Source organism: Neolamprologus brichardi, chromosome 10, assembly GCF_056152115.1.
Source record: "Neolamprologus brichardi isolate AB-2024 chromosome 10, ASM5615211v1, whole genome shotgun sequence".
NCBI classification, from domain to species: domain Eukaryota; kingdom Metazoa; phylum Chordata; class Actinopteri; order Cichliformes; family Cichlidae; genus Neolamprologus; species Neolamprologus brichardi.
In genome coordinates, this window is record NC_142113.1 from 22,471,041 (window position 1) to 22,482,254 (window position 11,214).

Below are 11,214 nucleotides of genomic sequence, written 5' to 3' on the forward strand. Positions count from 1 at the left end.
ATGAATGTTAGTTCATGCACCACAGAGAGAAATGTGCATCTAGGATTTTAATTTCCCTCAATCACATTACTCTGGCGAACTAGCTGCAGGTTTTATATCAGCTCAAGTCTGTAGACATGCGTAGTCTTACTGTTTGCTTTGAAGTTGTGTGCATAGAGGCAACGTGTTGAGGGTGGTCAACAGGGGCCATTAGCTGAGTTTAACACTGTTTAATCTGGTGCTGTCTGAGCTTATAGCTTAGCTGCTTTAGCCTAATGGAGGAGAGTCTGAAATTGCGATCTTAAACATAAACCACTTCTACGAACAGCATTGGCATTCCTTTGGTCAGGAGCGAAGTGCTGTGTCAGCAGTATTAGCTTGCCTATCAAGTATTAGCTTGATAGGCAGTGGACCACCATATAGTAGAGCCGAATTTGATCTCTCTGTATCAAAAACACAGAGCCCAGCCATCACTGGATTGTTTTTAAAGCCTATGCAACTTTTAATATACAAAAATACTATATATGTGAGACGGAAGCCTTATTTGGTATGCATCCAAATGAAAAGATGGCTTAGCCAATGATATTACAAATATATACATGCTTTAGTGTATACTGACTGCTATGCTATGCCTTTCAACATAAATACACTGCTCAAAAAAATTAAAGGAACATTTATTCAAAGTACAGCATCAAGTCAGTTAAACTTCTGGCATATTGTTCTGGGCAGTTAGTAGCAGAGGGGGTTGTTAGTTTCAGCTGCTTTAGTGTCAATGAAATTAACAACAGGTGCACTAAAGGGGCAACAAAGAGATAGCCACCAAAAACAGAAATGCTTTTAGACTTGGCGGCTGCTGACATTTTTGTTGGTTTTTTTCCACTACTGTTGCATTTGACTATGGTCAGTATCATTACTGGTAGTATGATGTGATCCTACAGAGATTGCACAGATAGTCCAGCTCCTCCAGGATGCCACGTCATTACGTGCCATTGCCAGAATGTTTGCTGTGTCTCAAAGCACAGTCTCAAGAGCATGGAGGCGATTCCCGGAGACAGGCAGTTACTCTATGAGAAGACCATAGAAGGCATTCCTTAACCCATCAGCACGCCTGATATCTGCTCTTTTGTGCAAGGAGGAACAGGATGACCTCTGCCCTCTACAGACTGATAATTTTCATTTCTGTCCAATGATGTGGCATCCTTTCTTTCCCGACCCAGTTCATATCCAGCGTGGTAATTTTTTTCCCCATAGTTTTTTTTTGAAAATGTTGTTTTATTTTTTGAGCAGTCTATTTAGGAATGCACTTGTATTTAAAACAAATTCAAGAGTTTGATTTAGATGCATAAAGGTGCTCAAGAATGTATACACACACATATTATTACCATATCATGCACCATAGCAGGAAAACATAAAAAACAAAATACTTGACTTGATACTTGATCTGCTGCATGCGATAGCCTGAATGCAGGTATCAAAATGCCACACATTCAAATGAAATTTCCTGTTACATAATTTTTTGCCAACCTCAGAAAAACAAATGAAACCCCATCGTTGGTATTGCAACACCGCAGGATGTTGCAATCCATACTAAGTATTGCTCAATAAAGCATTTTTATTTTTTTACAGCAGGTTGTTTACCTCAGTCGCCCTCAGAATCCGCAGAAAACTTGATTATAAGAATTCATGAAAGCTCACCTCTAGTTTTATCCGGTTATGATGAATCACACCTATGTGGGGCTTTTTGCAGTAAAACAAGCACTTAGAAAGACACAAAAAATGTCTGAATAAATCAACACAAGGTTCTCAGAGTCTCTAGAAGTATAAAGATGTATGTTTTGTTTGTGTGACAGTAAGAAATCACACAGAAATGTGCTTCTTTTGTTTCCACCTTTGTCTTTAACCAGTAAAAACATGGGAACATTCATCAAGGTGTCACCACTGGCAGCAGAATTTGATTAATTGCACCCAAGATGCATTTCATACAGTCTCCCAACCATGGAAGGATGATAAGATTATTATTTGGAGTGACTGTTTTCTGACCCTTTTGCTCCCATTTAGTCAGATCTGGGAGTGATGTCTCTGAACAGGAAGATTACCTTGTGTGGCCTTTAGAAAAGTGAAATTAAGATGCTGTGCAACAGAAACCACGACACCAAACACTGAAAACAGTAAAAGGTGTTTTTGTTGCTTGGTTCTTTAATCCAGCAGCCTGCTTTTGATATGAAACTCTGACAACCGGTTTGAAGTAGTGCTTACCCTCACATGAAGAAATAAAATACTTGCTATGTGCTTTAAGTCAGCGGTCCCCAACCCCTGGGCCTCGGACCGGTACCGGTCCGTGAGTCATTTGTTACCGGGCCGCGAGAGTTGAGGCTCAGGTGTGAAATGTATGGTTTTCAAGGTTTTTATCGGTTTTCAGCGTTATTTTGTTATCGTTTTTATCGTTAACTCGGTTTTCCTTGGTCTTTTCACGTGTGTTATGAATAAATCTTCTTTTTTTTTGGTACCGGTACTAGTTTTATTTTGTTGTATTTATCCGCGACACCTTAAAGGCCGGTCCGTGAAAATATTGTCGGCACAAGCCGGTCCGTGGCGCAAAAAAGGTTGGGGACCACTGCTTTAAGTTATTGTTTAACCAGCCACATGTTATTCTTTTTATTTGCTACTCTGTTGCTACGTTCAGCTGCCATAAAATCGAGTCTACAGAAGAATTATACATAAAGGCAAACACCTGTGTTTAATGACAGCAACAACCAGCAACCAACTACAACAATCAACCACTACAACTACCAATGACAACTACCAAAAATCACTACAAACACCAACCATCAACACCAATCAACAGTCAATTACAGAGTCAGCCTTCCTGTTCGGTTTATTTAGTCTGTTGGTGTCTCCAGCTAGTTAAAGTAAAGTTTTAGTAAACTAAAACTAAACCCTAAAATCATGCTATTCTTATATACTTATATCTTTGTTGGTCTTCCATTTTTCTCCTCCATCACATAAGCACGCTCTCCCAAGATAGAGTCATAAAAGAAATATTTCAAACATGGGGTAATGTTGCGCTCACATTTAGAGAAAATCAAACAACACAACGGCTCTAGGAGAGAACACATTTTGTGTCTCACAGTTTCCTGACTTCTTCTGTGCTTGTGGTTCCTGTCAGGAAAACCTCAGAAATGAAGCGTTAGACCTTCTCTGTCTATTTATACACCAGGCAAACCTTACCTTACACCAGTCAACAAACCACGGGCAGCAAGTGTTTGTTTTCTCCTCTCAGTCGTCTCAAAGTTGACCAATGTGTCTGAACCAAGGTCAAGACAGGAATGTTGATAAGAAACAACAGTCACAGCAAGCAGCATATCTGCATGTTGACAGAGTGTAACTAGCAGAGTGAACACAGTATGTAGTGTATCAAGTCAGGCTGTGTTTGTCTTATATATATCTTGCTTGTCCTCATTCTCTGAACGTTTAAATTGAGACTAGCGAGTTTGTGCAAAGATCTAGAGGTTATGCACACATATATTCTGGGGATGCACATATCCGTACTTCTTTATATCATCCTCATATGGTGTAATTCTCTTTATTTACCCAATTATGTTCACTTCCTAGAATCTGAACGCTACCATTCTTTTTCAGTGCTTCTCTTGATTGGACACTTTGTGTTTTATCATAGTTTTGCATGTAAAACTGGTCAAGGCAGCAAAATAAACCTCTGCACTACGTAGAAAATGATATTTAAAATCAGTTTTTCTTTTTATATGCAGTAATTTATATTTGGCAACATATCTCCTTTCTTGGACCTCCAGCATTGTTTCACATTAATTCATAGAGGACATAAGACTGGAGAAAGGTAAAAGAGCATGCATCAGCAAGAACAGATAGGACAGATTAAGCATGGAGGAGGGTTGCAAAGAGGCTTGCAAATGCATACTAACTGTAGGCTGGCTACAGCAGCTTAAATAGCATAGGCTCTATATGAATCAGCTAAACTATCAGCTTTTTAACACTTGTTAAGTTACTAAAACATGATGCCTGACTGATTTTTTGCAAGGTTTGTTTCTTTGTATTAGCCAAGTTAATATGAAAATTCAGGAATCAAGGTCGAACGAATCGAGTTTAATTTCTTTTGTGCAAAATTCCTTTCTTTTACCCTTCATCGGTCATAGCTCAGCAAACGAACAATGGAGCTTTAATCACTTCACATAACTTGTGACACTCCCTTGATTTCACAGTTTCAGACTGCTTGAACTTTTGCACTTTATTACTTTTTTAAAAGACCTGTCTGGAAGGAGGTGTCTTTCTTTTTTTTTTTTCTTTTTTTTTTAACAGCCTGCATACAAAAAAGCCAATAATTTCTTTCAGGCATGTGAAAATCATTTCTAGATGGACTTTAAAAATATCTGTGCTTATTTATTTTCCTGTTTCTTGCAACAGGCTATAGATTCACTTCATAAATAAATAAATAAAATAGATTAGACTTACTCAATAATCCAAAATTGTCAAGTGACAATTCCCCCCCCCCCCCCCCAGACAACATCAGTATTTACCTTAGGCTATGTGAGTAACCCAGTAAAAATATTTTTTTTGCCTACACAGTTTTATTTAACGGAACGTATGTGATTATGCAGTGCTATAGTAAAATCACAAGGGAGTTAAGCCGGAGTGCTTGTACAAGAGTTGAAAACACTTACAGAGCCTCAGGGGTACGCTGGCTTCAGCTTCTTGGATCTTAAGTTGGAAGCAGAAGGAGACTCTACATGTTTAGCTTGATGTTTCGGTGATGTTTGAGTGCTGTCTGCTCTGATCAGTTTAACAAGAATTTACAGTGCGTCTGCAGACCTCCTATGTCTCCTGTCTACCCTCGTAGGCGAAGAATGCTCCACACCACACCGTAAATCATTGTCAATGCCGAGCCATCTCTGTCCTGTCAGGAAGGCTTTGTGCACTTGGCTGAGCACATTATATGCCTAAAGTCACATCTGATCTCTGACTTTGATCACTGCTGGGGCCAAACTGAGATGGCTGATCATTTTGAGGCCCCTCTAGAGCAACGTCACCTCCACATTACAGCTCACATAGGCATGCCCAGATTTTTGGGAATTCCCTTTTTGGACATAATGTACAAAAAAAAGTCCCCATAGATGACAGCTGTTAACAGACAGTGGCTGATAATGAGAAAATAATTGATCACTGATTATCAGATCTCATCCTGCAGTAGTTTCATACCATGAGTTTTAAGTATATAACCAGACTGTTGTTACTAGGGCCAATATTTTGTTCCAAAGTAAAATCTCTTAAAAACTAATGAATGCACGACCCAGACATAGCCTCCAGAGGCTGAATTATACTGACCTTGGTGGTACTCTGATTTTTTTTTTTTTTTGCCTTTAAGTGAAGACATAAATGTCCTCTTGAGAATGAATTGCAAAACATTTTATAATCCCTTAACATTTAAAGTTCAGTACCTACAAATCTAATTACCTTCACACTGGCCTCAACTGTTCTTTGGGATTAGTGATAAGCAGCGAATGTTAGCTTTCTAGCATGGTACACAGTACCCCCTTCTAGTGCTGTCATCCTGGGCTTGTTGGTTTGCTGACATTATGTCTTCAACGTCATGTTTTATTTTATTCATTATACTCTTAAATGCTGAAGGAATACGATTTGTCATGCTTTATTGATCCCACAAGGGAAACTATTGTCTTACAGCAGCAGGATAAAAAATAAAAACAGTGTATTCTAAAATAAGTAAAGTGCCACAGATGCATAGTAAGGGCCTTATACAATGAGATAGTGGAAAAATAGTCCATTATATATACCACAGTGATAAAGAGTGAAGAAAATAAAACATAAATGTGAGGTAAAGTAAAAGAAAGAGGAAAAAGTAATACTGAGATTGTGGAAGATAGGAATGGAAATCCTATTAATAGCAACAAATTGTTTTTATCCACCTAGTGACCGAGGTGATCATTTGGTCCATATGAAGTCCATCTCAATGCCAAGAACTCAAGGTGTTATTGGTAGGACAGCAAAGTTAAAGCATATTAAATTTACAGAGACATAAAGGTGATAAAAGTATAAAATCTTCACATTGGAGAGGCTTAAACAAGAAAATATTTGATTTGTTTGTTATAATGTCGTCCACTTTTTTCCACCTGGGGCTGGGTATACCAGGGTGAGAGACAGGGTATACTCTGGACAGGTCCCCAGTCTATTACAGGCCTCAGTCAGTCAGTGGATTCAAACCCTGTTTTTGGTGAGGTGATGGTGCTAACTAGCTTTTTAACCAACGTTAGTCTCATGTTTAATGGTTTGCTCATAAATGGACCCGGTTAATCCTTTGATGACATATTTTATGACTTATTATGAATATTGATGTCATATAAGTCCATAATCTCAACGTCATTATATGTTCATTTCACTTTAATTGAAGTTACAACAACATGACACAACAAAAACAAGAGGCGTTAGTTAAATAAGATCTTCAAGAGGAAAAATGTGCATTAATGATGTTTAAACCCAAACATCTGACATTTTGCTCTGCTGCAGAATGTTTTCAAAGTCTGACTGTACTATTAATCTATAGAACACTTCCCATAGTGCACATGCGTACAGTAAAGCAGTTCAAGCCGAATATTTAATGCTTCCAGTAAAATAGACCAGACTGTGTATTCTGCACTTATTCATCGACTTTTCATAGTGCAGATACGAGAAGGGTAAATGGAAGCTGGCCATCGAAATGCTGCTGGAATCACTAAAAGCAAATAGGCTTACTTCCTGCCAACTGACATAAAATTAACTTGAGCCATCAAACATCGCTGCATTTTCCCTCCACCACTGGGGGGAGACAGAGGCCAGCTCATAGGTGTTCCAAGCAGTCTCACCATTCAGCTGATTTTCATTAACCTCAGTCATGTTTTCTTTCATTTTCTTCATCATCTCTGTGATACGAAGATCAAATGCTGATCTGAACACCCATTCCATGAACCTTTTTTAACAAAAGTACATTTCTTTCTTTGTTCCTCCTCCGGAGCACCCTCCTGTCATTGGCTCTCTGATGTACGGTTTCACCCCAGCTTTAATGCATAACTTCAAGAGGGCAAGACTTCATATAGTTAGAGAAGAGTTAGAGAAGAAAGGGTTGAAGACAGCCTGACCATCATCTCCATCTGAATAATAAAAAAACCCCACTGTGTTACTTTCTCCCCTGCCTTTACGCCTTTATTAAAGGTTGTACGCTGAAGGTGGAAAACATCGAGGTAATAACATTGAGGCCAGCTCAATCAATTTCATGGGCTGTTTAATGGAGAGGTGGCAGGTTGTCCTATTACTTTGTACAGTCAGTGTGTCTGATGAGACATAATGGACGGAAATAAAACAGTGGAAGGTTACATCACCTGTCCGTGTCTTCCTAAATCCAAAGACGGCAAATAGAATCTCTTTTCTTTGAGTGATGATCGTTAATTTTGTTGTTCAAAAAGGAAAAGAAAAAGCAGGAGGTAATCACTAGAGACTGAGTCACTGTCTTTTCTATTATTGCTACATAAATATATGCAGGAACTCAGCATATGCAAATGAGTCAAGCATCTTGACTGATAAATAAATTGTGCAGAGCTGTTTCCGTGCACTCCCACTGCAGTATAACCAGAGTGCAGTTTTATGCAGAATACTTTTGCAGAGTGCATACAAGTTTTCTGTTTGAACTTGCATATTATCTAGTCGTTACTGTTATGTCCTCCGGTGGGCTCTCACTTTGTCCTTTTACAGAGGTAAGCATGAGTCACATTTTCTTTTGTGGAAGTAAAACACTGGAGAGGAGAAAGTTGCTTCACAGAAAGCAGTTTTGTTATTCATCACAGAGCACCAAGTGTTGATGCCGGGGCTGGTTTTGATCAATAGGGGGCAGTGTGGGTTCACAGAGGCTGCGCCGCTTTAAGTGAAAAGGGATAGTGAACAAAAGCTCTCTTGAGTACAAAGAGAGGAAAATATTATATAATAAAATCATCTTGGAAGCAGTGCAGCGGTCGCCTAGGAATTTTTGGAAACTCAATATCTTTCATTGTTGAAGTTCGACTTTTCTATCCCCGATTCTACTGGTGCCTTTCACTTTTTAGGCTTATGTTAAAACGACCTTGATCCAGCGCAAACCTTTTCATTTTAGCATGTGTGCTCAGTTTAGTTTGTGTTTGCTCCGTGTCTCTCGCTCGGCATTAGATTCTGTGACTGGAGTGTCAGCCGTGGATTTTATTTTACCTTTTATATTTTGACTGTCGCGTCCTTAACTCTCAAGTGCATCTCGCTGGTAAATCTGAAAGCAAAGAGTCAATGATTTACTCAGTGAGAGCAGTTTATTTAGGTTTACCTAATCAGACAAATCAAGCATCACGCTCACTCATTTGAATAATTTCAGTGTGAGTCTCTTTCTGATTGGCTGAGGCGCTTGTGGAACCCTTTGTTGAATACCAGTTAACTTTAAAATTAAATTCTAATCACTAGTCTCATGCAAGTTAAAACGGAATAAGCAAATTTCCATTTAAATCGTTTTTTTTTGTTGCATAGCACCTCGGGTGAAGAATTAAATGTTGGTGTGATCTGTATTGAGTGTGGGTTTACTTCAGGCATTAAACAAATTAAAATTTATGGCTCAAGATTGCTTGGCTGAAACCACCCACTGTATAATAATCATTATTGCACAGCTAATTGTCCACCACTGCACATATCATTATGTAGTAGTACCTGCAAGGGCATTCTTTACAGTTATCTAGAATTCAGTGGAGATTAGGCAGAACAAATGTGTTCATTATGGGAATTATTAGCAATTTTATAAAGTACCCTAAACAATAAAACCGTGCGATCAGAATGATCCGTTAATATATGATATCTGCATTGTTGCACCCCCACGCAACTTCTATGCATAATGTCGTTTGGGTTTATGAAAGCAGCTGTACATCCATTTCGAAATATCAAAATGCCTTCTGATCTAATTTCGCCGAAGTGAAGGAGGAGTTGCAGCTGCTGAGTTTTCATGCTGCACCACAAACCCCTCCAACTGTTTCTCATCTGCTTGCTTCGCCTCATCATCTTATATAAGGAGTCGACTGCACTCATTCACAACCCCGAAAATGTGAGGCACAGCTCTTTCGAAGTAGAATCTCATGACTTTCTAGCCATGTAAGCAGCAAAGCTCCTGGGAAAGTAGCAGTTGTATGTCAGTCAGTTCACCAAGTTGGATTGTCATAAAATTTACAGGCCAGTGGCGATTCTAGAGTCGCCACTGGCCTGGGGAAGAAATTCACAGAGCTCATTGCCATTATTGTTATAAATAATGTGACACCAACTAGAAAAGCAGTCCAATAAAATGACTGTTGAATCATTACCCTGGACTGGTTAGGTTGGTTGGTAACTATGCTCTGCTAAACATGTCGACTCACCTGGACATGCTAGGCTGCTCTCCTAGCTAGGTTATGTTATTCAAGTGTCTCTCCTCTACAGTTGGGGTGGCGAAACCTTAGGAGCTGAAAGTAGCTTCTACTTTTATCTGCTCCACGTGTCTTGTGAATTTTTCTCCTCTTACTTCCTCTTTCAGACCCTGACTTCACCTCATATTCGTTTAGTGGCTTTCCTTGTTGTCATTGAGTTTATTTAAGCAGAAACCTGCATGACATTTGCAACCATAGTGAGGGTCAGGAAGGCTGCGTGCCCACTGGAAGTGATTCGCTCATCTCACATTGTTTTGCAGTTGACGGCCGGTCACTTAAGGACATTCCAGGCTACATAGCTGGCTAGATGTTTGTTGGTGATTACAATGGATGAAATGAATGATAACTAGTATAGGGAACCAAAGTTTGCTAACTTGCACTACTATGGGAATAATTACCCAGTAATAATTTTTTCTGGGCTGTTCCTGTCGGTGGCGCTGTCACTTGGTGTTCGCTCGCTCTGTGGTATAGTATCACTTCCTGTTCCTGCTCAAACACAGTGGTGTTTCTGAGTAGCTTATTTGCTTAGCAGTTTAATTAACAACTTCTAAATACATTCTTTTTTTCACAGTATAATCTTCACGTGCTTCATCCGAAGCACACTTTCTGTGTACTCACTACCTAATTTATAGCCAAAGTATTCACTTACTGTCTCTGTACTGTTTCGCTAGCTTAGCTCGTAGCCGACCCGTTAGCACCATGGCTACTTCACCTGTCCCTTCTGCACTTTCTTGCTCATTGTGTCAGATGTTTAGTTACTCCTCGGCCTCCTTTAGCGGTAATGATATCTGTAACAAATGTAGCATATTTGCAGCTCTGGAGGCCAGGATTACTGATCTGGAGACTCGGCTTCGCACCTTGCACTCACCCTTAGCTAGCCAGGCCCCTGTAGCTGGTGCAGCCGAAGATAGCGTAGGCCCCGCTAGCTGTTCCCCGGCAGACCCCAAGCAGCTGGGGAAAGGCTGGGTAACGGTGAGGAGGAAGCGTAGTCCTAAACAGAAGCCCCAGGTACACCACCAACCCGTTCATGTGTCTAACCGTTTTTCCCCACTCGGTGACACACCCGCTGGGGGTCAAACTCTGGTAATTGGTGATTCTGTTCTCAGACATGTGAAGCTAGAGACACCGGCAACCATAGTCAATTGTCTTCCAGGGGCCAGAGCAGGCGACATTGAAGGAAATTTAAAACTGCTGGCTAAGGGTAAACGTAAATTCAATAAAATCATAATTCACGTCGGCAGTAATGACACCCGGTTACGCCAATCGGAGGTCACTAAAATCAATATTGAATCGGTGTGCAACTTTGCCAAAACAATGTCGGACTCTGTAGTTTTCTCTGGTCCCCTCCCCAATCAGACCAGGAGTGACATGTTTAGCCGCATGTTCTCCTTAAATTGCTGGCTGTCTGAGTGGTGTCCCAGAAACGATGTGGGCTTCATAGATAATTGGCAAACCTTCTGGAGGAAACCTGGTCTTGTTAGGAGAGATGGCATCCATCCCACTTTGGATGGAGCAGCTCTCATTTCTAGAAATATGGACAAATTTATTAAACCCCTCAAAACATGACTATCCAGAGTTGGGACCAGGAAGCAGAGTTGCAGTCTTACACGCCTCTCTGCAGCTTCTCTCCTCCTGCTACCCCCCCAAAAACCCATCTCCATAGAGACTGTGTCTGCTTCCAAAAAGACAAAAAACAAACTAAAAACCAGCAACAAACAACTTAAACATTTACAAAGAAAGAACAATACAGTAT